The following is a 26,134-nucleotide window of genomic DNA, read 5'->3' as shown; positions in this document are numbered from 1 at the left end:
GTCTGTTTTTGCCGCAAGGCCAACAGACTGCTTAACAGCCTTTGACGGACAACTCCATCGTAGACTGCTTGACTGAATCGATGACCGGACGCGCCCTACACAGGCCTCTTCGGCCCTTACAGTAGGGAGAGAAGAGGTGGGGGGGGGGGTGTTTCTTCATACTGACCTCTTTAGAGAATGCATATTCTGCCATCCCCTTTCCCTCGCCAAACTGCCCTTTTAAATGTTATTGGGCATTTAGATAGCACCCTATATATCTTTGGCATGATCCCAAAGTGCTTGTGGGTTGAGCGCCCTTGGGGACCATAGTCCGGATCAGTCAAGAGAGTAGGGGCTAGTGTAGGGTGCTTGGGTGCACTCAATATGTGTTCAGATAGTGTGATTTGCCTGATGGTAGCTGCATCCTAACATTAGGTGTGATGCTAGTGAGAGATCGGTCAAATGAGTGCAGTCAGGTGGTTGGTCTCCAAGACTGCATTCTGGCGACATTAGGCCTGTGTAGGATGTTTGTGTGTAGCTAGGCTGATATTTTTCATGGGGAATAGTTGCATTCTAGCAGGATGTTGAGGTGTTCATGGAGTATTGTTTGTATGTGTGCAGCTAGGCCGAAATTGATCGAGGGGGATAGCTGCACTCTATTGTGTGTTGGTGTAAAGTAGAGAGTGAGCATAGCAGTAGAAGAGGTGAGTGTCTGGAAACAGATGATTTCCTCTTTGGAATCCACTGTTCTTGTATTACATTCTGGATCTCGGTGAGCTGGCAGTGGTCTTCATGTTTAGCGATAGCAGCACTCTGAGGTAGATTCACAGGTAGGACCGGGGTAAGGTGTTTGTTCGGTCAGAGGGCCATTATTCTTAGGCTCAGCACTGTGACTCCGGAGCCCTTGTTCCTGGTCTCTTGGTCAGGTTTATGGTGGGTTTCAGGGTAGGTCTAGGCAGGATACTTGGTTATAGGACAGGAGATACCTTGCACCAACCTAGTCACACTGAGGCAGTGATGCTAAAGGACTTGTAATGCTCAACACTTGTCAGCCGGCTGTAACATTTGTTGGCCGGCTGTAATTATTTTCCAGAGTAATGTTGTTTAAGTCATGAATAATGTTGGAGGCTTTCAGCAGCACCAGATTGTCCTAATCATGGTTTACTGAAAGAGCCAGGTTTTAAGAGCTTTGCGGAAAGCCATGTAGTTTTGGCTGATCCCTGACCAAGAGAGACTGGTCCTGTCAAATGTACAGGAGGAGTGAGTTCCACAGCGTTGGAGCCAAGTTTGAGAAAGCGGACCCCTCCAATCCTGGCTGAATTGGAGGCTGGAATCACTAGTAAGAGGGCAGTGCTTGACGTCCGGGTGCCTGATGGGTGGTAGGGTGTATTCTTCTCTTGAAGGTATGCTGGGCCGGTCATGTGCACTGCTCGATGTGTAATGCATAGGATATTTAAAGTAGCCCTTCGTCCAACAGGGAGCCAGTGAATGGTGTGGAGATCGGGGGAGTTGTGATCCTTGTGTCCCAGAGCAAGGAGGAGTCTGGTGGCAGCGTTTTGGGCTCTTTGGAGTTTAAGTTGGTATGCCGGTGTAACCAGGTATAAGCAGTTGGCATAGTCCAGTCTCGACATCACAATGGACATAATAGTGGCAAGTCTGTTGGGGGTAGGTGAGGTAAGGGAAGATGCGTCTCAGGAGTTTGAGGTGGTAGTGGCAGGATTTTGATACATTATTGATCTGATAGGAGAGGGTTAACCCGGGGTCCATAGTACAGCCAAGGTTTTTGAATATATTCGAGGTAGAAGGGGGGGGGGGTTAGTGCCAAGGGAAGTGGGCCATGGGAGTGGTTACGAGAGAAGGGCAGTGTTGCTGCACATCATGATCTTCGTTTTATTTGGGTTCAGAAGGAGGTGGCTTCTTGTCATCCATCAGTCAATATCTGAGGCAGGCTTAGAAGTCGGGATGTGGGTTAGAGCTTGTTTTGGGAATTCTCAGGATAATTTGGGTATCGTCAGCGTAGTTGTAGCAGGTGAGGTTGTGCGCACGGATGTTCCTTGGTAGAGTGTTCAGATAGTGGTTGAAAAGGAGAGCAGAGAGGCAGGCGCCTTGGGGTACACCGGTGTTCACGGTGCGAGCGGTTGAGTCAAAAGGGGAGAGGAAGTTGATTTATTTCCTGTTGTTGAGGAAGAAGGCAATCCATTAGCGTGCCGAGGCTCTGATTCCTAGGGAATGGAGTCAGTCAAGGAGGGTAGAATCGGTAACCATGTCAAAGATTGCTGACAGATCAATTAGAAACCAGCGCTGCACAACAATCTGCTGCGTCCTTGATCATCCCAGATCGAGATCAGAGTGGTTTCGGTTCCATGGCGCAGCCTGAAACCTAATTGAGGGAAATGCAGCGAGATGGAGTCGCATAGCGTTTGCGTGGTCTGGGCAGTAGTGCAGGTGGGTTTCACAAATTCAGAGATGATCCTATGGAGTTCTTTGCTGCTGCTGCAAGAGTTCAGGATTTGTTTATTGTAATAGACTTTTTTGGCCTTTCTGATCTCGGATGTGTAATTAGTGGTGGTGTGTGAACATAGATCTGCTGAGTGGTTTTAGATGTTCACCATTGCACTCAAGAGTTATTTTGGCTTTTGAAAGTCTTCAGGTGGGCTGTGAACCATTTGGGGAATGGTCCTTTGCGAGAGGCTGCGGGGCGTGAGGTTGTGAGAGGAAGTAGTGATTCTTTAAGCCACGAGTCCAAGGATTTGATGGTTAAGGGTCTATCGGAGGTCGGCCGTGCTGTGTGACTGTGTAGCAGGGCTTCAGCTAGGTCAGGTAGTACCATGACTTTGTTCCAGCATTTGTGTTTGAGTGAGGGTAAGGAGAGCCATGAGTGGAAGGGGGTGTGTGGACAGAGAAATGGATGGTCGAGTGGTCTGTCCAGATGAGCGGTTTGGGACTAAATACAGAGACAAGGTCGTAGGTGCTGAAGATTGCATCAAGGATGTGACCACCAGAGTGGGTTGGACCTGTGGTATGTCAGGAGAGGTTGAGTGCCTTTAGACTGTCGACCAGGGGCTGGGTCATGGGTTGTTAGGCACCTTGAACCAGATATTGAAGTCCCCCAGTAATGTGAGTGTTGGATGGTTTACCTAAATGGTAGCTAGTGAGTCTCAGATTGTTGGCAAAGTGTCTGAGTAGGAAGTTGTGAGTGTTGATAGTTTTACGAGAAGGGATTCAGTTAGCTTTGCATGTCTGGGTTTCGCTGAGTGAGATGGAGAAATTAGGTTTGTAGAGGATCGCTACTCTGCCACCTCTGGAAGGTCTGTTGTGGGGGCTAAGCAAGTAGCCGGGGGGGAGGGGGTGGGGGTAGGCTGAGCCTTGTGCGCGACCGGTGCAAAATCGTCTGAGAACCAAGTTTCAGTGATGAAAATGAGGTCCAGATTGTCAGAGAATAGGAGGTCGAAGATGCTGTCGGTTTCTTGCTGCGGGCATTGAAAAGGAGGCAGGTGACTTCATGAGGCGTGGTGGTTTTTTTGACGCTCGTGGCTGGGAAGACTGTTGGCTTGAGAGGAAGGGGGTATGGAGTCCGTCGATACAATGTAAGGTGCGGTCAGATTGGTCTCAGTGGCAGAGACTGACCGAGGGGTGGTAGTGGGGGTTGGTGGCGTAAGTGCTCTTTTGGGGTTTTGGGTGATGAGAGGGTTTGGTTGATGGGGAGCGTGAAGAGTAGGCGGAAGGTGATAGGTATGTGAGAGATGTGGTGGGAAGGATCGAGGTAGGGAGGGCGGTGAGTTGTGCACCTGTGGCGTTGGGGTCAAGCCAGTTTGTGGTTCGAGTCTGGAGGGCGCTAGGGGTTTAGGTGTACTGGGTGAGAGGTCAAGGTCAAGGAGGTGGAGATGGGGAGAGACCGGATGGGAGGGCCTGATGGCAGGGCTGGAAAAGGATGGGAGGTTGAACCGATGAAGTGGTGAGTTATGGAGAGTCGAGGGAGAGGGCTGGTCACCCTTTCTGCATTTTGTTCATTTGGCTGCAAGAGGGGTGTGAGAGAGGGTAGGAGGGTCGGAGGGGAAAGGGATGAAGAGACAGATTTAGAAAGGGAAAGGCGTGCTACTTTGAGAGAAGGGAGAGTTAGAAGGGGTAGGCCCGGGGATCGGGGGTGTGTGGGTGGTAGGCTGAGAGGGTTTCACAGTTGAAGAGGGGGAGTTGCTGAGCTGTGCAGGGTTCGGAAAGGTGCAGTTGTCTTCATGGGTCTGCGCTGTCGGAGACGCTGGGTTTTTGAAGGAGTGGTGGTGGTGTGGGACTGATGTGGGGGGGTGGATGGAGTGTGTTGGTGGAGGGTTGGCGATGTTGGTTTGACATGGGGCTTTACACAAGTGGAAAAGTTAGTACTGCGGTCAAAAGGGATTTGGCAGGGGCGGGGAGGGCTGAGGTCGGGGGGGGGGCTTGTCGTGGGAGGTGGGAGAGTGGGGGGGGTTGGAGTTCCTGCGAGACCGCACTGATGCTGTGGTAGTGGTGCGGGGCTCTTGTTTGGATGCCAGAGAGCTCCTCGGCGTGAGTTGGAAATTGCACGGGGTGTACAAATGGGGGGTTAGGTGGTTGTTCTGAATAGAAGCCTGGGGGCAGAGGGGAGGGCAAGAAGGGGGGGGGTTTGGCTGAAATGTGTGGGAATAGGGTAGGGGGCTGTTGGTGATTGGCGCGCCAAGGCGCACCTCTGATCTTAGAGTTATTGGAATGGTGATTGGGGGGGCGGGTGAGCGTGTATGGGTTTTCTGGTGTAGGAGTCTGAGTTGGCGATCCGATGTGGCATGCAGGGGGTGGGTTGGTGAATGAAGGCGCTAGTACGAAGGACATGAGCCGGGTGGGGTGCATTATAGTTTGGTGGGAGGTGGGAGTGGAGCAGAAGGGGCAGGGATGTGGGGGCGGAGAGTTCTTTTTTTGTCGCGATATCCCCAGTCAGTCATTGTTGAGGGATGGGGTAGTGCAGCAGGCAAGCGATGTGGTGTTCAGAGAATAGCTGCGGGTATAGCGGGCTAGAACGTCTGTTTGATGCACCAAAGACTAAGATAGCAGGAATCCAGTGAGCGAAAATGCAATAGCAGCAGCTAGATATGGGACAGAGGGAGAAAGGGCCTATCACGGGGGCACACCAGTAAATGCAATAACGGTCAATGCAGTAGTAGCACCTAGATTTGGTGCACCTGGATAGAGGGAGAAAGGGCCTAACACGGCCACAACCACGTAAATGTGAAGACAGTAAATGCAATAGAAGCACCTAGATTTGCAACACCTGATAGAGGGCCTAACATGGGAGCACAGCAGTAAATGATTTAACGGTCGATGTATTAGTAGCACCTGGAATTGGGACACCCGGATGGTCTAACACAGGGACACAACAGTAGATTCAATAACTATTGACAGTAACACGAAAGGCAGGCATTAATCATAACTTTTAAGTTTGTAGTTCCTGAATGGTGCTAGCTGGGCACAGTCGGGCCAATTTTGATAAGCAGCAGTCTGTCCCAATCAGGTTATCTGGGACGATCAGGCTAGATGTGAAAGGTTGCTATCTGGCACATTTAGGTTATCTGGCACAGTCCATCCAAATGTGAGAAGTTGCAATGTGGCAGGGGGCACAATCTACTGAAAGCAATGTTTGACCTAGGGCATGAGTGCAATATATTGCTGGTTTAGATGGTATATCTTAGAGCAATATATGGTTATGGGATAAAGGTTCTCTAGAGTCAAAATATGGCTATTGGGCACAAACTACGAGGCGGGTGAAGGGAGGGGGAACAAGGAAATGACTCGCCGGAGTAGGTCGGGGAAGGAGAGCGTGATCAGTGGGGAGTACATCAAAAATTAACAAATAGATGCCAGCAGGGCCCAGGGGAGGAATGTGCTCACTGGAGGCCCAAACACTCACTCTTTTCCTCGACAAACTGCCCTTTGAAATAATAATGGACAAAACTCCCTTTACATTTTGCCTTGCCCTCCTTTGAAAATTCCTGTGGAAGGACACGCACCAAGTGTGTAATTACTGCCTCCCTATGGATCACCGCAAAAAACTTTGCAAGTCCTGCAAGCTTTTTTGATCAAAAACTCTCAAAGATCGACGCACCAAACGCTGGGCGGTTCACGCAATGCAGGCTGAGGCTTCCATCGATGTGCATCCCCCAAGCAAATGCCGTAAATGCAGGAATTATTTGAAAAACACATCAGTGTTACCATGTTAAAGGCAAAGTCACAAAAAAAGTCCATATCCTCGATGTCTTTGTCCTCCAAAAGCACCCAGGCTGTACATTCTCCCCCTCTTCACCCCTGTGGACAAACTCTCAGGGGCTATGCACCACAAGGACCAAGCTCCCTCCCAAGCCACCCACTACCATGTAAGGCATCCCACCTTCATGGGACTATACTTCTGAACAATTTAATAACATTTAAAGAGTATGTTGTGCATTGTTGACTTTATGGACAAGCATACAGAAGAGCTAACGTCCCTTAGAGATGACTCACACCCAGGGGCCTCGGCACACCAACCCCCTGCCAAAAACCTCATCTTGAGAGACAGCCTAGCACCTCTGCGCTAGGCTCCCCGGCCTTGACCTACCAAGACCCCTCGCAGGACATGTTTGATGTGGATCTCGCAGGGTCACTAGACCCTAGCTCTCAACGGGACCTTTATCATCTGGATCAATACAACTACATCATCCAGTTGCGTGGCCACCAAGACCAGCCTGTAGAATATTCTCACATTGACAACCAACTACAATATAATGAACTGCTGCTGAAGGCTGCCCAACACTTTAATATTGACACCCAAGAAACACAAGTAGACAAGGGCTTTGTGGAGGACATTCAGGGAGAGGGAAATTTCACCACTCAGTTTATCCCACTGTTATTCTGTATATACACTTATACAGCCCTCCCTACTTGCGCCCAATCTCACAAATGCGGTTAATTCCAGAATAGAGAAACTATTCAGGCCAGCGCCCACTGACCCTCTGTATATTAGTGGTAAGCTAAAACTGGATTCACTAGTTGTCACTACAAACAGAAAGAGGGCGGACACTCCCCTGCATCAGCTGAAGCCCCGCCAGACAAGGAAAGCAAGAAAATCTATACTTTCGGGATAAAGGTTGCCACCTCAGCGGCATATCAAGCCAGAATCTTCTAGCTAGTTACGGATGCTTCAAGTGGGATGACATGGAACATCAAATTGAAGTAGTTTAAGAACCCTGAAGTCTCAATTAAGTATTATTGCAGAGGGCAAGCCGGTATAAACTGCTTCCTCAAAAATAATCTTGATGCTGCAGACCATGCAGGTTGCATCATTGCAAAAGGCACGCTCATCAAGCACCACGCCTGGCTCAGTCTGGTTTTCAGCTAGAGGCATAGGCCACCCTCCTTATCATGCCAGTGGAGCCTAATGTACTTTTTGGTAGGGCGGTCAAAGACGCCCTCAAGAGTGCAAAGGAGGAGTATGACATTCTTAAATCCCTTGGCCATTTGACAAACAAGCCCTACATACATGGCTCCTCAAACACCAGATGTTTTCGTGGTCTGGTTCCCAAAGCTCTTCCGGATATATTCGGGGTGGACATTCTTCAAGAAATAAAAGATCCAGAGGAAAAAAGGCAGAACCTCACCTGGGAGATACTCCACCCCTCCCAAGCAATGACTTTCTGCTACAGGTCCCCTCCCATGCCACTCCAGGACAACGCCGAATTTCACAATTCATTCACGCATCGGAGGGGATACTGTCAGATAAGTGGGTATTGTCCAGTGTGGTAGGCGGATATTGTATCGAACTGTTACAAAAACCACCCAACCGCCCGCCAAGACAGAGGAAAATGACTCCAGAAGAGCGCATACAGTAAAGGCACTGCTGGAAAAGGGCGCCATAGAGAACATCTCAGCAAATCATGTAAACAAGGGTTTTTATTCAACGTACTTTGTTGTGCCAAAGAAAGACCTTTCAATGCACCCAGTACTAGATCTGCAGCCTGAGAACAAATATGTCAAATGTTCTGCATGGCCACGCTCCAAGAAATAGTCCCCCTCTTAAAACGGGCAGAGTACATGGCAACATTGGATATGAAAGATGCATACTTTCATATTTGAATGCTCAGTGTGCACAGAAAATATCTGCGTTTCAAGCTAGCAGGAGTTCACTACCAGTTCAAGGTACTCCCCTTCGGTATCGCCTCCCTGCCAAGAGTTTTAACAAAGGTGCTCGCAGTAGTGGAGGCACACCTGTCCAGATAGTCAATCCAGTATATCCTGATCTGGACGACTGGCTAATTACTGGGGAACCTCCTCAAATGTTCAAACAAAATACACAATAGACCTTCTTTTTAATCTGGGCTTTGCCATCAACAAAAAAGAAATCAAGCCTAGTCCCCAGCCAAATAACCCTTTTCTGGGGACTATTTTAAAGACGAGAGGAGCTGGCTTTCCCGTCAAACAAGAGTACAAAACATGCTGTTGCAAGTACCTCACTAGAAGACCGGTCGCCAGATAACTATGCAAAGTAATGAGCTTGTTCAGGATGATGGCATCATGCATTCACTTGCTTCCACACGCGCGCTTGCGCATGTGCCCAATGCAGGAATGGTTAGCAAAACCATTGTCTCAGGCAAGCGGTCAGTGGGGCGATTTTAGTGGTTCTTTTGCTAACCCTGGTGCAGGCTTGTCTCTGGTGGGCCAGGGACGACCTGCTAAGAAGAAAACTCTTCCATGTTACACCAGCACAAGCAATCCTAACTACAGACTCCTCTCTCGCCGGATGGGGGGGGCTTCACTTCCTTCACCACACAGCCCACGGCCAGTGTACACATCCTACAGCCCAAAGACGCATCAACTTCCTGGAACCGTTGGCAGTCCTCAAGGCTCTTCAGGCCTTTCAGCAACATCTTCCAGGTCAGACAGTGTAAGCCCTTACAGACGGCACCACTGCCATGTTCTTCAAAACCAAGCAGGGAGGGGCACACACTCAGTCTGTCCAAGCTATCCCCAAAAATATGGAAGTGGGTACTCAAGTGGAACATGTTCCTAACATCCCAACATGTTCCAGAGGAACTCGATTCTCTGGCAGACCCACTAAGCAGGAACCCTCTACCAGAAGAACACAACATGCTAACACAACACAATGGAGCGTCCCTCCAGCCGCGCCCTCAATCTATGAACTTGGCAGCCTGGCTCTTAAAGGAGGCACAAAAACCCAACACCAGACACTGCTATTTCCATAAGTGGAAGAGATTTGTAGTATGTGGCAGGTCTCAGACACTAAACCCAACAGAATGTTCCCCAGCTAACATTCTACATTAAATGCTTTACCTACTAGACATCGGCCTTGTATTCAACTCCATTAAAGTACATTTCATGGCCCTATAAGCTTGCACCACTTCACAAAAGAAGCTGTCCTGGTGGAAAGTTCCTGTCATTAACCTCTTGTGCCAAGGACAAGCTATCTTGTCCTTGACATTGCCCCTGTGTTGCCAAGGACGAGATGGCTTGTCCTTTCTGGCACACTGTTTTGGGCGCACCCTGCAAAGCATGGATCGCACAAACCCCGGGCTATGTGATGGGGAGGTCCCCTCTCCCGGCCCTGGAGTTGGATTTCCTTCAATTTCATGTCGGCGTGCGTAACGCACGCCGACATGAAACAAAGTAATTTTCACCGCTACCACAGTGAAAATGAAAGGTTAGGCTCCACTTTTCCAACCCTCTATCTGCGGCACCATTGTGCCTTTCAGATCGAGGGAGGTGGTGTTGGATAGGGGAGACTCTCCCCATTTCAACTACACCTTTTTTGAAGCATTGCTGGGTGCGGATCGCTCAATCAGCACCCAGCAATGCCCACTAGACCACCAGGGATCTATGTGTAAAGTGGGAGGGAGAGGGGACTGCTTACAATCTAAGCAGCCCCCTCTCCCCCAGCCCCCAAAGGATGGGGCAACATGTTATGCCCCCTTGGGGGCAGATGGGTCCCATTCTGCCCCTAGGGAGGGGGAAAAATAAATATATAAATATATTTGAGGCTTTTGGAATCTGCTTAGATCACATGCTGTGCATAGGCCGACATCTAGTGGAAGCTGCAGAGTATCAGTTTGTTTTTCGAAACCCGAAAATGGCGTCGACATAGGGCGTGCCAATAATACTATCCCTAGTGTGACGTCCACTGTACCCATGATCCCTCACGCGTGTAGGACCCTCAGATTGTTTTTTTCCGCCATACTTGTCGGAAGCATTGTTGCGGAGTTCCCTGACTTTCAGCCATTTCTTCATAATTTATCTAAAAATCCCATTTCTTCCAATCCCACGTCGAGAGATCGAAGATCGACGCCGGTCCGAAGAAAGAACAACCGTCGACTGCACGACGGACTTTGGGCCTTGGAAGGCCTCTGTGTCATGATGCCTACCCCCGGGCATCTGGACCAAGCCCATCAGCCCCAGGAGCAGGCATCCAGATATTTATTAAAACCCCAGCAGCCCCGGCTAGGAGCTGTCTGGGTTCAGTCCTGGCGCCTTAGGCACCAGGCTCATAATAGAAAACAGTCCTGGCGCTATAGGCGCCAGGCTCATAGACATTATTTACCTCATGTAGACCATGCTGCAACTGAATCCAAGCCAACGTGAGGCTTGGATGGGGCTATTTTGTTACAGGGACTATTTTTACTCTGGTGTGGTTCTGGGGAACTTCTTACCTCGAACTACTTTGGAGGCTATTTAAACCACGCCCGATCAGCAACACACGCTTCGCGTTATTCTGCATCCAGCAGCGTAACGCTCACTGTGCCTGCAATCAGCATCCAGTCTTCAGCCACGCCCGTCTCGAATCCAGAGCTCCTAGCAAAAGAGGAAAGGAGGAGGAAAGGTTAGAACACTGACATTATTTCAATCCTTACCTGATTCCGTATCCATCACGTCTTCGAACTTGAAAAGGACATTATTTCTGCATGCGTCGCATCGCCAGCTGCAGCGATGCGCCATACTCGCCAGTCCTCACAGAAGTTTTCAATCCGGCGCTGCCTCCATTTTCTTCGCCGAACTCCAGCACCTGGGGGAAAATAAAAGAAACAACAAGGTGAGCCAAGAGAGCCGACAAATACAATCTCTTACCACCATAGGCTTACCTGATTTACCACCGGAGGCATTACCCTTTAATACGCCTCCTCTTCATTTGCTGCACCTTTAAAGGGAGAAAACAAGTTAAACTCATGCAACTTTTACCGGACAGTGTTATGTAATAGACTCTTACCTGAACGCCAGTAGCTGTCTCCAGGCAATATTCTTTTGAACCAGTTGCAATTCAACAAGGGAATGGAATAAGAGTGATAATCGGACATATTGAACTCTGAACCTTATAAACCCTGGAGTCAATATTCCTCCGGAACTCCTCCAGCACCTTCAAACCAGTGAAGTAACTGGTATCTACGCGCCCCTGCATGCCATGCAGGATGGAGAGCTCATCATTTAAAAACATAAGGTGAGGTTACTAAAAGGGCATATCGGAAGTGACAAGAGGGGAGAACGAGAACAGTGGGAGGGGGCCATCACTAAAATCCACGGGTGGCTAAATCCCTTTCTCCACTTGCAGGAGAATACTTCTACGGATCAAGCAGACGAGATTTGGCAGGCCAGTCCAGACAGTCATCTCGGCACTACGCATCACGTTGGTGGAGACTGCAGCTGTCCGGGTCCGATCGACGCCCCTGTGGGAACCAGGTGAGCGTAACCGAACGCAAAGCCCATCTACAAATCCCCACCCGGGTGTAATGGAAACCTCAGAAACCGATCAACTAGCCCTATTGTTAGGGTAATTTAGGGCAGAAGTGCACTCTGCGCGCCAAGAAACTAAAGCCCTCAGTAGAGAACTGATTGTTTCAAAGGAGCGCACTGATGATCTTGCCAAACAATTGCTGCAAAACCAAGCTGGGCAAACATCATTACCTGGTCTCGGGGGGAGGGATTCCAACTCCCGTTTCATCGAGCAATCCTGTGCAAGTGGTTCTACCAGGGAGCATTCCTTTAGCTCCACCTGAATGTTTTGCTGGGGACCCGAAAAAGTTTGCCATGTTTATGAACCAATGCCGCTTGCACTTTTTATGCAGACCTGGAGCCTTTCCAAACGACCAAGCCAAAGTAGCCTTTGTACTATCATACCTTAGTGGCAGCGCAGCGGATTGGTCAATTCCACTAGTCAACCAGGATGACCCTCTTCTTCGGGATTTTCAAGGTTTTCAATTGAGCATGGAAAGACTATTTGCCAGACATTCACAGGGACAGGCCCTGGATAACAAACTTTTATCCTTACGACAAGGTAACCAGGATCTACTAACCTATATCGCAACCTTCAATAGGTTGGTGGTGGAAACCGGATGGCCAGATGTAAAACGAATTACATTATTTCATTGTGGACTTCGGGGTGAACTCAAAGATGTTTTGGCCCAAGTTGTGAACCCACCTCAGGATTGCGCAGAATATATAGACTTAGTGGTCCAGTTAGACCACCGACTTCAGAATAGAAAGGCTGATCGAGCTAAGTTCGAGAATCGGGTATTGGTTAAACCCAATGTTACCTCCCCAAGGAACAGATACATCAGAACCGATGCAGATTGGGGGGGGTTAAGGGACCCTTCACTCAAAAGGAAAGAGAAAGGAGACGGCAGATGCAATTGTCTGTACTGTGGGGCCTCAGGACATTTTCTACGGGATTGCCCTTTAAAACCATCCAAGAAAGTAGTCTGAGTTGCTGATGGAAATCAAACGGAGCCTGATTCGGGAAACGACCACGCCTGACAAGCGTAGAGGTCCGCTTGCCGAGCTTGAAGGATACTCTGACCTTGCACCTCTTCATACCTATGGTCCTTATTGATCCAAGGCAGCCGTCACGTATGCACGCAGTAAGGGCATACATTGATAGCGGGGCCGTAGGAAACTATATGGACCACAAATTGGCTTCTAGGATGAATGTACCCCTCTGCAAAAAGACCACTTCGGATGTCACCACAGTCGATGGAACTGAAATTGCCTCTGGGCCTGTAACTCATTCCACCGCAGAGATGACACTCTTGGGTCAGGATGGGCATCGAGAGACTATTGTGTTTTTAATCAAAGCCCCGCAGTTCCAAATAATACTGGGTATACCTTGGTTGGAAACACATAATCCTTGTATTGATTGGCGAGAGAAGAGAATAACCTTCCCGGATTGTGCACAAACCTGTTACCTGAAAAAACCCTTGAACAAAGGCCTGGCCACAGTTGCTACTCCAGTGGTGCAGTTACCTCAGGAATATCAAGAATTCCAGTATGTTTTCCAAAAAGAACAGGCAAACACCTTACCAAATCACAGATCATACAATTGTCAAATTGACCTCATACCCGGTGCACAACCTCCATGTAGTAGGATCTACGCCCTTACGGAACCCTAAAACCTTCACCTACTACAATACTTGGACCAATACCTTGCTAATGGCTTCATTCGTCCATCCAAGTCCCCTGCATCCTCAGCTTTGTTCTTCGTGCCGAAAAAGGAAGGTGACCTCAGAACGTGCATAGACTACCGCGCATTAAATCAGATCACGGTTAAGAACCGATACCCATTGCCTCTGATCCCCGAATTACTAGACCAAGTAAAGGACGCTTGCATCTACACTAAATTAGATCTCCGAGGGGCATATCATCTGGTACGTGTAAAGAAAGGCGAAGAATGGAAGACTGCCTTTCGCACCAAATACGGGTTATTTTGAATACCAGGTGATGCCCTTCGGGTTGTGCAATGCACCAGCACCTTCCAGTATTTTATGAACGATGTCCTTCGTGAACTCATTGACGTCTGTGTTGTCGTATGCATAGACGATATTCTAGTGTACTCCTCCTCCGAATCAGACCATGTGAAGCACGTTCATGCAGTCCTTGAGAAACTACGCCAGCACAAGTTATACGCAAAATTGGAGAAATGTGTTTTTCATTCTACAGAAGTTGAATTCCTTGGATTTATCCTGACTCCAAAAGGAGTTTGAATGGACTCTAGAAAGGTGGACGCAATCCACAAGTGGCCATCACCCAGCTCAGTTAAAGGGGTACAAAGCATGCTTGGATTTGCTCATTTCTATCGCAGATTTATTCCTGAGTTCTCACATATTGTACATCCCATCACAGCACTTTTGCGAAAAAACAAACGTTTTTTGTGGACTGAAAAGGCTGAAAGAGCCTTCCAAGAGCTAAAATCGAAATTCACGTCTGCACCAGTTTTAAAGCATCCACGCCCTGAGCTTCCATACATAGTTGAAACCGATGCATCCAGTTTAGCCATGGGAGCTGTCCTGTCCCAGAAGGATTCTGAAACCGGTCAACTTCATCCAGTAGCTTTCTGGTCAAGAAAGTTCTCTGCACCTGAGTTAAACTATGTGGTTGCTGATAAGGAGTATTTAACGATCAAGTCCGCCTTCAAGGCTTGGTGGCATTATCTTCTCGGTGCTAGGCATACCATCACTGTAATCACCGATCACAGGAATCTGCAGTATTTGAAAACAGCCAAGGCCCAATCTTCGCGTCAACTTCGATGGGCATTATTCTTTGCCGAATTCGATTTCGTGATCACTTATCGACCAGGTTGTAAAAACAGCAAGGCAGATGCCTTATCCCAAATAAGGATGGGAGAAGCATATTCGAACCAGGAACCGGTGCCTATAATTTCAGAACAAAGAATTCTTGGCATAACTACTCTACAGACTTTAGAAGATATTCATTTAAAAATCCAACAACTTTTCGATCCTGCAGCCCTCCAGGACTGGGTAAAGAAAGGCAAAGATTATTCAGTCAGCAATGACCTACCTTACTATCAAGGGCGTCCATTTCTACCACACAAGGAACTACAAGAACTAGTTATCTCCAATTATCATGATGCTCTGATGGAAGGACATCTAGGTATCGCAAAAACTGAAGCTAAAATTTAGACAATTCTGGTGGCCCACCTGGCGAAAAGACAGTTATTTGTGCTATCTTGTGGTATCTGCGCCCAAAACAAAAGTCAAAAGAAAAAAACAGCTAGTCTTTTACAACCTTTGGATGTTCCTCCTACACCTTGGCATACTTTGTCTTTAGATTGTATTACTGATCTACCTCCATGTAATTTATTTAACACCATTCTAGTTATTGTGGATCTTTTTTCCAAGATGGCCCACTTTATTCCTTTAAAGGGATTACCTTCCGCCTCAATTTTGGCCAAGGAATTTCTCGAACATTGTTCGAATACATGGATTTCCTTCTGTATTGGTCTCTGACCGAGGTAACCAATTCATTTCTCAATTTTGGAAAAGATGTTGTCAATTAGTGCAAATCGAGGTGAGGTTATCAACCAGTCACCACCCCCAGACCGATGGTCAGACGGAGAGGACCAACCAGACTCTTGAACAGTACCTACGTTGCATGCTACACCAAACCGAAAGCAATTGGAAGGATATTTTATGGATTTCCGAATACGCATACAATAACTCTGCACATTCTGGAACGGGACAAAGCCCCTTTTATACCATATATGGACATCATCCTCGAACATCAGAACTCGATTTGCCTCAACACTTAGAGTGCAGATGATTCACTGTGGGCATTTCTATTACACAAGCCTTTAAGGAAGCAACAGAACATTTGAAACAAGCAAAAGAGAAATACGAGAAAAAATGCTGATCAACATAGAAGTGATGCCCCACAATATCAGATTGGAGATCAAGTTTGGCTGGCTACAAAACACATACCTCTAAAACGGACTCAGACTTTTAATCCTAGATATTTGGGACCTTACACTATTAAGGCCATTATCAACCCGATGGCCGTCAAATTGGAACTACCCTCTAATATGCGGATCCATCCTGTCTTTCATGTTTCACGCCTGAAACCAGTTCAACCCGGGACAAGACTAGCCAAACCACCCGACCCCATCCTAATAGATGGGGAACCCAAATTCGAAGTTAAAAATATCCTGGACTGGTTCAATCGACTGGAAGGGTTACGGACCACAGGAAAGGTCATGGGAGCCTAGTGACCACGTTCATGCACCTCGGTTGGTGAAAAAATTCCATCAGAACTTCCCAGACAAACCAGGACCGAGGGGAAGAACACCTTTAGGAGTGGCTTTGGGGGGTGGGGGTTTGGAGGGTGGGGGAGTGCTGTCATGATGCCTACCCCCGGGCATCCGGACTAAGCCCATCAGCCCCGGGAGCAGGCATTAAGATATTTATTAAAACCCCAGCAGCCCCGGCTAGGGGCTGTCTGGGTTCAGTCCTGGCGCCATAGGCGCCAGGCTCATAGACATTACTTACCTCATGCAGACCATGCTGCAACTGAATCCAAGCCAACGTGAGGCTTGGATGGGACTATTTTGTTACAGGGACTATTTTTACTCGGGTGTGGTTCTGGGGAACTTCTTTCCTGGAACTACTTTGGGGGCTATTTAAACCACGCCCGATCAGCAACACACGCTTCGCATTATTCTGCATCCAGCAGCTTAACGCTCACTGTGCCTGCAGTCAGCATCCAGTCTTCAGCCACGCCTGTCTAGAATCCAGAGCTCCTAGCAAGAGGAAAGAAGAAGGAAAGGTTAGAACACCAACATTATTTCAATTCTTACCTGATTCCGGATCCATCACGTCTTCAAACTTGAAAAGGACATTATTTCTGCACCCGTCGCATCGCCAGCTGCAGCGCCGCACCATACTTGCCAGTCCTCACAGCATTTTTCAATCCGGTGCTGCCTCCATCATTTTCTTCGCCAAAATCCAGCACCTGGGGGAAAACAAAAGAAACAAGGTGAACCAAGAGTGCCGACAAATAGAATCTCTTACCACCATAGGCTTACCTGATTTACCACCGGAGGCATTACCCTTTAATACGCCTCATCTTCATTTGCCGCACCTATAAAGGGAGAAAACAACAAGTTAAACTCATGCAACTTTTACCGGACAGTGTTGGGTAATACAGACTCTTACCTGAACGCCAGCAGCTGTCTCCAGGCAATATTCTTTTGAACCAGTTGCAATTCAACAAGGGAATGGAATAAGAGTGATCATCGAACATATTGAACTCTTTGAACTTTATAAACCCCGGAGTCAATATTCCTCCGGAACTCCTCCAGCACCTTCAAACCAGTGAAGTAACTGGCATCTACGCGCCCCTGCATACCATGCAGGATGGAGAGCTCACCATTTAAAAACTTAAGGTGAGGTTACTAAAAGGGTATATCGGAGGTGACAAGAGGGGAGAACGAGAACAGTGGAGGGGGCCATCACTAAAATCCACAGGTGGCTAAATCCCTTTCTCCACTTACAAGAGAATACTTCTACGGATCAAGCAGACGAGATTAGGCGGGCCAGTCCAGACAGTCCTCTCAGCACTACGCATCACGTTGGTGGAGACCGATCAACGCCCCTGTGGGAACCAGGTGAGCGTAACACTCTGCCCGGGCCTCGGAAGGCCGCTGGCCTCGGCCCTGCAAGTAGGGAGAGTGGGGGGTGGACATAATCACACTCACTTTATTTCCTACATACACTCGCCCGCTGCCATTAGGTGACATATGGAGAGTACTCGATTTAAATTCTGCCCTAAGTGCAGCCGCAAGTTCCGTTGGGTTGACAAACATGCCACCTGTAATCTGTTTGCCGAGGGACCTCCCCGAAGCTAACTGCAGAGCGTGTAAGCTCTTTAAGCCTAAAACACTAAAGGACCGCTCCACTAAACGTTGGGCCCATCACGCCAGGCAGCTCGAGGCCATGGAAGCGGTGGGATCCTTCAGTGATGGCAGCAACGCCGCCGTTTCGGACGGCGAGGGCACAGGTGTGTCGAAAGAGACCCAAGCGCTAGCCCCCGACTTCGGAGGATTGTCCGGCGGGGCAGTTATGGGGAACACACCCGGCGACACGAGCACTACCCATACTACTACTACACCTAAACACACTAACCCCAGCCGAGATTCGACACGCGTGTCGAGTGCTCGGAAGGAGGCGGCACATAGGTAGCGGTCCAGAGTCGGTGTCCTCTGGGCGCTCCAGGTCGAGATCGACACATGGCAACCGTCCAGTTGCCAAGAGTGCCTCGCTCACCAAAGTGAGAGGTATGGTCCTCACAAGACGAATCAGACCTCCACCCCCAAGCTGCACGCTTGGGGTCGGCTCCGGCAGCTCGTTCCACGTCTGCCTCCAAGTCTCGACGTTCAAACTCTAAAGATACAGAAGCTAGCCTACATACCCCCAAATCTCGCCGCCAGACGTCAAAAGATTGAGAAGGCCAGACCATCAAGGAAACACTCCTCTACTCATGGTAGTTGGGGACAAACGGATGTCGTCGCACACAACTTCTGCACCCCAGGTCCACAAGGACAAACATGGGTCTTCAGATAAATCTAAATCTAGGATCCCTGACCCTGTCACCAAGCCTAAAGTTATCCTTCCACTCTATACAATATGGGAATAGGAGAGGAACCTCAGCAGGAGGTTGCCACCCCCAGTTCCAGGGAATGGAGCTCTGATGACATCGACAGGGTGATGAGAAGAATGTCTTTTTTGGCTAATTTCTTTGAAAAAAACCCTGATTATTTTCTGAGCTATCAGAGTACCCCTGACAACTCTACTCCTTCAAGATCCAAAGACCCTCAGCCTCCCAGTAAAAGACCTTGTGATGAAACTCCAGCTCAGGGCCTGATTTCAGACCCATTCTCTATTCAACCTTACCACCAGTATGCTGAAGACCCAGACATACAAATGCTGGACGACCAAGCGAGAGTCGATTATTACGGAGATGACGAGGACCAGGATGAGGAGGAGGAAGACTAGTCTATAATCTAGACTTACCTGTTAACAAGGAGCCAGCGGTCATGACACACCTGTGGATAATCGGCCTCTACTGAATGAGATCTTAGTTAGAGCTGCAGAGCACTTTCACATAGACACTCGAGGGGCTCAAGAAGAGAGGGACTTTGCAGAAGAGATCATGGGGGAATAAGAAACCCATCGCCCAAGCCATACATATTCTGAAGTCCATCCAAAGCAGAATTGACCCTTCCCTCCTCACCCCTAATCTCACTAGGGCTGTCAACCCCAGAATTGAAAAATTGTTCAGGGCCGCCCAGTCTGACCCACTTTATATTAGGGGTCAATTTAAGCCCGACTCGTTGGTAGTCACTAACACCAGGAAAAGAGCAGGGACACCTCTATCATCTGAAGCTCCTCCAGGCCAGGAGAGCAAGAGGATTTATGGGTTAGGAAGGAAAGTGGCCTCCACTTCTGCTTACCAGGCAAGAATCGCCAATACCACCACTCTGCTGGCAAGCTATAATTGCCACCAGTGGGAGCAGGTAGCTGCCCTCATCGCCTCCGCACCTGAACCACTAAAGGGCCAGTTAGCCCAGATTGTGTCGGGGGGTAGATCGGTGTCTGGGTGCATTCTAAAGGTGACATTTGACGCCACAGATAATGCAGGCCGGCTCTTCGCAGAGGACACTGTCATCAAGAGACATGCTTGGCTCAGACAGGGTTTAAACCCGAGACCCAGGCTTCTCTTATCGACATGCCGGTGGAACCGAATGTCTTCTTTGGCAAAGCAGTAGAGGAGGCACTCAAAACTGCCAAGGATGAATACAATACCCTAAAGTCCCTGGGATAACTGACGAACCAAAGAGGGAATAATAATAATTTTCGTCGCTCACGCGGACCAAACTCCCAGAGGGGTTTCAATTTCTCACAGGGGCAGGGTACATCGTGGGGTGGCAACCAACAAAGTACCCAAAGTTACGGTAGAGGTAACAAAATGGGCCGTGGTAGAGGGAGAGGCAGCCCAGGCAGAGGTGATACGCCTCCCAGCAAACAGTGACGCTCCGCTCAGGGTCCCTTCCCACGCATCGCCAGTAGGGGGGTGCATTTCCAACTTCACCCAAGCATGGGAAGGCATCACATCGGACAGATGGGTGCTGTCCGCAGGATACTGCATCGAACTGCTGCAGTGCCCCCGCAACCACCCTCCAAGTCAGAAGATACACTCCCTGGACCACCAAAAGATCCTCCTTGAGGAAATCGTCAATTTTCTCGCAAAGGACACGATAGAAATTATCCCGGGCAACCAGGTAAACAAGGGTATTTATTCAACTTACTTCCTTGTGCCAAAAAAAGATTTAACAATGCGCCCAGTATTAGACTTACGCCCTCCAAACAAGTATGTCAAGCCCCAAACATTTTCACATGACTACGCTCTAAGAGGTGATCCCCCCCCCTCCTAAAAAAGGGAGATTACATGGCAACATTGGACATGAAAGATGCCTATTTTCATATTTCCCTGTTCCCAGCACACAGAAGATTCTTGCACTTCAAGGTGGACAGTCAGCACTACCAGTTCAAGGTGCTGCCCTTCGGTATAGCCTCGGCTCCAGGGTATTCACCAAGGTACTGGCATTGGTGGCGGCACACCTACACAGGGAGGCAATCCCAGTATACCCTTACCTGGACGACTGGGTCATCATGGGGGAGACCCCAGTAATTTGCAGTTCCAACATCCAAAAAGAAAGCCCGACCTCCTTCGAATTGGGTTTCCCAATCAACGAGAAAAAATCAAGCCTGGTGCCAAGGACCTCCAAACAGTTCCTAGGATCTGTCCTAAACACACAAGAGGGGTTGGCCTTTCCATCAGAGAAAGAATTCGGAATCTACTACTGCAAATTCCTCAATATCAGCCCGGTCGCAAGATAAGGGTGCATAAAGCGATGTGTTTGCTAGGCATGATGGCGTCATGTATTTACCTGGTTCCCCACGCGCGCCTGCGTATGTGACCCATGCAGGAATGGTTGGCGAAACAGTGGTCTCAGGCAAGTGGTCGGTGGGATGATCTAGTGGTCGTTTCGCCAACACTAGTACAAAGTCTTCACTCCGTTGCTACAGGCAGAGATTGAGATCACGTCTCTAAAGGGGCCTTCTCAAAATGGATAGTCAAATGTATCCAGCTGTATTACTGCCTTTCTCAAAAAACTCTGCCTTTTACGCCAGGAGCCCACTCTACAAGAGGCACTGGGGCCACTCTGGCTTTCATTGCAAATGTACCCCTTGATACCATTTGCTAAGCAGCTACATGGCTCTCTACTCACACTTTTACTTAGCACTACTGCATCGACACTCATTCCAAGTGGAACAAGCGGTTTTAAGACATCTGTTCGCTCATGACCCTTCTCACATCCCACCTCCTTCTAACACTGCTTGCTAATCTATGCACAGCATGTGATCTAAGCAGATTCCACAAGCCTCAGAAGGGATACATTACTCACCGTAATCGTATTTCTGATGCTTGTATCTGCTTAGATTCACATGCGCCCGCCCTTCCTCTCCTCTGAGAGACGGTGCATGGATGCTTGTAGTCTTATCTATCTGCTTGGATAATCTGTACTCGCGCTACTCCTCATGTCAGAAAAAATACAATCTGAGGGTCCTACACGCGTGAGGATCATGGGTACAGTGGACGTCCCACTAGGGATAGTATTAGTGGCACGCCCTATGTCGACGCCTATTTTCGAGTTTCGAAAAACAAACGAATACTCCGCAGCTTCCACTAGATGTCAGCCTATGCACAGCATATGAATCTATGCAGATACAAGCATCAGAAATACGATAAAGGTGAGTAATGTATCCCATATATTTTTGTTATAATAAATACAGGTGGGGTGAGGCCCACTAGACACCAGGTTTTAGATTTATGAAAGGGATTGCCTCCCCCCCCCCCCCCCTCAACCTTAGTGGGTGGGGGCACCCCATGAAGCCCTCTTTGGGGGCAGATTTCTGTCCCTAGGAAGGGGCATCTGCCCCAGGGAGGGCTTCATGAGATTCCCCCCATCCATTTGGGGTGGGGGGGGCACCAGAAAGGCCCCTCAAAGAATGGGTCTGCAGGTTTGGGCCCCCCTGGGGGCAGATGGGTGCCCATCTGCCCCTAGTGAAGGGGCCCAAACAAAACGAAAAAATAATAAACATTTTGTTTTAGGGGGGTTTGGGGCCACTAGACAACCAGGATTTTTTTGTTATAAAAGAGGGTGCTCTCCCCCCCCCCCCACACAGCAAGTGGATGGGGGCACCTCATGTAGCCCTCCCATCTGCCCCAGGGAGGGCTACATGAGATGCCCACCAACCATTTGGGGGGTGGGGAGGCCACCAGAAATATTGGCACAGGCCCCCCTAGCCTCGGGCAGAATGTTTTTCCCCCACCGGGGGCAGATGTGCACACATGTGCCCATCTGCCCCTAGGGAAGGGGCAAAAAAAAATAATAATAATAATTTAGCCTTTTCCTTTTGCGCCCTGGTAAGTGCACCAACACATGTGAGGTACTTTTTCTGTCGGGACATCTGTGGGAAGGTAGGCCATGTGGTGTTGGCGGTGTGTTTCGGTGGGTGAGCAGAGTGAAATATGTGAAAATTGTGGTTTATTTTCACCATATTTTGGATTTTGTCTGCGGTTGTGGGTAATAAATTCTGGGTCGATTCGCGCACGTCAGACATTTGTGGATTCCCACGGGTGTCCTCTTTTCGGAAATGCATGGGGTTCCCTGTTTTCCTTGGTGGCTTTCGACACCCTAGGCCCAAATCTGTAGGTTGTCCACATGAGCAAAATTCCTGAAAATGTGCCCTGCCTAAAGACTTAGTTACCAGTGTTTTAGCATTTTCCCTTTGCGCCCAGGTAGGTGCACCCACACATGAGGTACCGTTTTCGTCGGGACACCTGTGGGAACGCGGGAATGTATGACATTTCTTGTGTTTGCGTGGTTTTCATAACGTTTCGAACCCTTTGTCACACAACCCTTTCATTTCCCAAATGTGACCTACATTTATTCGCTGCTTTCGGCACTATACACTTTTGTAACCTGCACAAGTCACCTACCCTTCAAAAGGTCTGCCTGTGCTCTTTCAAGGCTTGCCCTTCCTCACCACATTTCTTTTCCTTATTTACACATGCTATGTATGTCTGTTTGGGCCGTAAGCATAACATTCACAGAAGCCAATGCCTGACCTGCACAAATCACCCCTTTTGTCTACTTTTCAGAAATGTATGCCTTTCTGTCCTCCCATTCAGCTTTCCTACCCTTTTCTTCCATTCCGTTCACGCATGTCCTATTGAGGGAAAAAAAAGGCCAAAATCGCCTACCTCTCACAAACGGTTGGTAACCATATCAAAATATGTTTTGGTTTCCACTCAACCTGTTCTTGAAAGCCTGGAAAATGGGGAATTCAGCACAGCAAACCATTTATTCCTAGCACTTACAAGGAAAAACCCACAGGCTTCATTGTATATCCTTTTATTGGCATTTTCTGAAGGGAAAAAAAACAAATGTTCTCCCTTTTTTGGTTATTTTCTCTCACCCCGATACAGCAAACTAGGATTCCTTGGTGGAGTTATGACAGCCTACATGTGGGGGGGGGGAAAGGGGCCAAATTTGGCTGAGATATCTTATGTAACAAAGTTACTAGACATTGCATGGCGGCATACCGAAATCGCCAAAAAGGCTTTCGCACTGGGGGGAAAAACCCCATGGCAGTTAAGTGGTTAAAGCATTCATGGAAGGGGTGAAGGGGCTATGCCCTCTAATTTCAAACCCTCCTCCGGGTTGGGATCTTAATGCTGTGCTCTCAAAGCTCATGGGTCCACCTTTCAAGCCTATGCACAAGGCCAGCCTAAAACATCTGACTTACAAAACGACATTCCTCGTAGCGATCAACTCTATAAGACTAGTCAGTGAGCTACAGGCTTTGTCCGTACAAGACCCTTTCTTCAAAATCCACAAGGATAAGGTTGTCCTCAGAACACACCCTAGGTTTTCACGTAAGTTCATCTCAAAGGGTCATGTAAATCAATCCATAGAACTTCCAACCTTTTTCAAAATCCATCCAATTCAGCTGAAAGGAGCCTCCATACAGTTGATGTATGGAGGGCGGTCTTGTACTATGTGAATAAAACTAAACCTCTAAGGAAAATAGACAACTCTGTTTGCCCTCTCGCCCAGGCGCTATGGAATCGTGTATCAAAAAACACTATCTCCAAATGGATAGTGAAAAGCATACAGCTCTGCTATTCCCTATCCAAAAGAGTTTTACCTGTCACTCCCAGGGCTCACTCTACCAGAGGTACAGGAGCTCCCTTAGACTTCATTGCAAATGGCCCTCCAAACGCCATTCGCAAAGCTGCTACATTGAGTTCCATCCATACTTTCACACAGCATTATTACATTGGCACTCACACTAAAGCAGATTCACAGGTGGGACAAGCGGTTCTAAAGCATCTCCTTTCCACTGTACCTTCTCACTTCCTCCATATACTGCTCGCAAATCTATGCAGAGCATGTGATCCAAGTAGAGCCACAAGCTACACTCACCATAATATTTCTGGTGCTTGTATCTGCTTAGATTCACAGGCCTCCACCCTTCCTCCCCTACTGGAGTAGAAGGGGCATAGATGTATTTCTGTTTTTCTGGGATATCACTTTTAAATGCTTTATCACATCTGTACTCGCGCTACACTTCATGCAACCTCATGTCAGAAACAAACAATCTTTGCGTGATGGACCATGGGTAAAAGAAATCTTGTAATACTCCACGACTACCACTAGGTGTCGGACTATGCAGAGCATGTGAATCTAAGCAGATACAAACACCAGAAATACGGTTACAGTGAGTAATGTATCCCATATATGCATATAGACTGACATCTAGTGGAGTTTTGGGTCTTTTTTTAAGTTCGAAAAGGGACATTGACATGGGCATGTCTACCACTATCCCTACTGTGACTTGTAGTGTACCCATGATCCATCACGTGTCAAGGTCCTCCAGCCACGATCATCCGAGGGAGAGGTCAGGAGCCCCTGCCCGCACCGACCACTCACCCAGGAGCTGCTGTTGTGAGCAGCCCATCACGAGATCCCACATCCACCAGCACGGGTTTACCATCATCCAGGGTGAGATCTACAAGCCCCTGTTCACCCTGCATTCGAAGCCCCTGTGCACCCTTTGAGCAGTAAGCGTACCGCTCATCTTGCCTGCTTGAAATCCCTGCCTGACCTTGTCCCATTCTTCCGCCTGACCTTGCAATGGCGGGCGCAGCGCGGGATGAAAACGAGGCTCCAGCCTCGTGGCCTGATTGCTAGGCAACCGAAGGCCATCTAAGTGGGAAACCGCCACCTGGCCGGCGTTTCCGCCTGCCGGCGAATAAGGCCAGAGGAAAAGGCCTTGTTTGCCCTTGCCGCCCCAGTGCAGCCACGATCATCCGAGGGAGAGGGCAGGAGCCCCTGCCCGTACTGACCACTCACCCAGGAGCTGCTGTTGTGAGCAGCCCATCACGAGATCCCACATCCACCAGCACGGGTTTACCATCATCCAGGGTGAGATCTACAAGCCCCTGTTCACCCTGCATTCGAAGCCCCTGTGCACCCTTTGAGCAGTAAGCGTACCGCTCATCTTGCCTGCTTGAAATCCCTGCCTGACCTTGTCCCATTCTTCCGCCTGACCTTGCAATGGCGGGCGCAGCGTGGGATGAAAACGAGGCTCCAGCCTTGTGGCCTGATTGCTAGGCAACCGAAGGCCATCTAAGTGGGAAACATCCGCCTGCCGGCGGATACGCTGGCCAGGAGGCGAAGGCCAGAGGAAAAGGCCTTGTTTGCCCTTGTTCGCCAGTGGATGCCGCCAGCCGCCTATTCCGATTCCAAGGACTAAGTCATCTAGCTCCACCACCACATCCCACCGCTCGCCCAGTTACTACTAGTCTGCAAAAGGTGAGAGCCCCATCTGGTTGCTAACCATGCCACTTGTGCTTGCAGATCAAAGACTATTGTTTACGCTTCATCTGTATAATCTGCTGACACCCAGCCAGCACCGTACTTCCTATTAGAGCTAATCCCTCATTGTGCCCCATTGCACTGCCTGTGCACCACCAGAGACTATATCACTGACTGCCCTGATCAGATCACTGCAGCATTGTACTTGCAGCCAGTGCTCTCCTGTGCCGCTCTTGCCCAATTGGCACTCTGATCCTGTGTTTACACTGTATTCTAATACTGTATCTTACAGCCCAGCTCTCAGCCTAACGCTGTCCCACGTGCATCAATGGTATTTAGCCTAGCTTGTGTCTTACCTAGGATTACCGCATTTAGCCCAATGTT

At 48.8% G+C, this 26,134-nt stretch overlaps 1 protein-coding gene across 6 annotated transcripts in view; it reads left to right on the top strand.

Moving 5' to 3' along the window:
- The window catches only part of SMG7 (SMG7 nonsense mediated mRNA decay factor), a 1,316,737-nt gene that overhangs the window by 501,341 nt on the left and 789,262 nt on the right, over positions 1-26,134 (top strand). The gene's annotated exons all lie outside the window — the stretch shown is intronic.

This window comes from Ambystoma mexicanum, chromosome 1q, assembly GCF_040938575.1.
Source record: "Ambystoma mexicanum isolate Mex_15411 chromosome 1q, UKY_AmexF1_1, whole genome shotgun sequence".
Lineage (NCBI taxonomy): Eukaryota > Metazoa > Chordata > Amphibia > Caudata > Ambystomatidae > Ambystoma > Ambystoma mexicanum.
The sequence above is the reverse complement of the archived record's forward strand: the minus strand, read 5'-3'. Positions and strand labels throughout refer to the sequence as shown.